This window comes from Morone saxatilis, unplaced genomic scaffold, assembly GCF_004916995.1.
Source record: "Morone saxatilis isolate NCDOM2014 unplaced genomic scaffold, NCSU_SB_2.0 Contig4, whole genome shotgun sequence".
NCBI lineage: Eukaryota > Metazoa > Chordata > Actinopteri > Moronidae > Morone > Morone saxatilis.
In genome coordinates, this window is record NW_023339984.1 from 17,252,602 (window position 1) to 17,255,119 (window position 2,518).

The window sequence follows — 2,518 nt, forward strand, 5'->3', positions numbered from 1 at the left end:
TCTTCAGTGACACCATCGTCAAACACTGTATCACTGGGTCAGAGGAGAGAACAAAAACAATCAATCATTAGAGTTAAGTTAGGTTGCAGTTACACATATAGTTTATTTTCTTTAGTTAAGTTTCTTAAGTTGACTCTGGACTGAAGATGTAGATTTGAATATTTGTCTTGTCTTCTCTTGTAGAAAGAGTTTGGAGGGTGCTGGTGTAACTTATTCATTATTTGTATATGCTTTATACATTAGCCGCTCTATTTTGCTCTTATTGGATTTGAACAGTTTTTCTTTAATATCAGAGCGTTATACTGGACTGAAATAAATCTCTTAGATTTTCATACTTGTAATACCAGCATTAAGTAGCTGTATAATTTATATGAGTTCTGAGTTTATATTGAGAATTAAAATTTTCTTTTACTTCTGTCGTCAAACTTAACAGTAATTAACAATATATCGTAGATAACCTCTCAAAATTGTTCTATTTTAAGGGAGTCTAACAGTTCTGACTTTATTCTCAAAATTCTGATTATAAAAATTTGCACTTAAAACTGAGAAAGACTGGTAAGGAGTCATCATGTTGATATTAAAAATTATTTACAGAGAAATGTTCAAATATGTCTAGAAATAAAGAATTGTAGATTAGATCATGGTTATAGCATTTCTTTGCAGGAAAGATAAAACTCACCACCTCCCACAAATCTTCCGAATGGCGTCTTCGTGTTTATGAAACAGTGGAAACCAGAAGGTCTTCCACAAAGATGGATAAAAGTTTGTGGAGGGAGTCTAATTTATACAGAAAATGTAGCAGATTATGACAGGGGCGTGTCCATAGGGGGGCGATTCTGATTGGCCACCCAAGGTACCACCTCATCATCCTAACCTCTTCCTCTCTGCACTGTCTCTCAGAGGCTGTAGGGGACTCTGTTTTAAAGTGCAGATATTGGTATCAGATGAACCTAGATGACCTAACGCATCCATTGGTACCAACTAGGTCATGATACTGTGTCAGGAAGGGGCTAAATAGTGCTAAAAATTAGGCTAAATTAGACTGTGCTTTTAATGGCCTAGCACCTTTAAAATGTTTAATATAACGTCTCCATTAGACTTTATCTATAGTCTGTTGTATTTATCCACTAAACTGGCACACCCAACTTCAAAAGGGGCCCTTGTCCTCTGAGCTTAAGATATCTGAATGTAAATAGGTTCTGTGGGCACCCATTAATGTCCCCTTTATGAACATGCCTACTTTATGCTAATACAGTTATTTGAATACTGTATAAATGTGTTATTTTCACCTAGTGTCCTTGTGTGTACTTTCATATAGTGTAATATTTCTGCATACTGGAGTCCATAAAGAGTATTGGGATTGCATAAATTGTCTATGACTAAAAAGCTGAGACTCTTTTTGGAAACTCAACCTCACTGTATAAAATGAATTATTTCCACTGACAGCCTTTATTACAAATATAATGCCATTGGGGTCCAACTTACACTGTTTTATCAGAACCGAGCCTCTTCAGTGTATGTTGCAGTTTATACTCTGCAGGGTGTTGACCGTGCCTTCCTATGTTGGTGCATGTAGTTGGGACATAGCTATCAGTCTTCCTCCAACTGTCTCACTTCCCTTAATTTGTTGTTGTACATCAAAATATAAGTTGCAGAAGCATGCTGTATCATAGTTGCACAAGACGTTAAGTCATGTTGCAGAAGTCCTCTGACCCAGTCAACCTTTTGTCCCAGTCAGGGTTCAAGGTTCATGGTTATTATTATGCTCCAGGCTCTAAAACTCAGGACTCACAAAGAGAGCCACTAAATAACTACAAAATATGGTTAAGAAAAAAAAAAAAATGCAGAAAAGAAAACTCAACTTTTACTATCATTAATGTACGTAAGTCATCATATCATTGTTGCATGGCTTGTAGCGGTCCGACATCATCCTGTGGGCAGTGGATTAGGATGTGGATACAAGCAGGGTTCTAAATTAACACCAGCCAAATGCGGGTTAAAAATCATTTTGGTGTTAATAAAAACTTTGTTTGTTTGGCCGGTGATGCATGAGGCAATCATGTCAGTCAGAGCCGCTCTACTGTTCTCGTTCCCTGGGCACTACTGACTACATGTCCCATGAACACTGTCGTGATGCTACGTGATGAGCGTATAAGACGCCCATTGCTGCGCGCAGGAGTGCAACCAACCAGCGCGAGAAACCATGGAAACTGAAAACACAAAGAAGAAGAAGAAGAAGAAGAAGAAGAAGAAGAAGAAGAAAAAGAATGAATGAACGGAGCAGAAACTATCAAAAGAAGGGAGGGAGCTAGCTAAAGTAAATTAAAAAGTAGCCTAAACTTAAACTAAATGCGGCGGTGGTTGGTTGGACAGACGTCTGGGGGCGAGAAGACTGGCGCTCACGCCTGAAAGGTGAGACCCTCTCTGACCCAGTTGTGCTCACCTGACAATCAAAGACTTTCGCAACCAAAGCCCATTGACATCTGGATGCTGACAGTTTGCAGCTCATGCAGGCCTG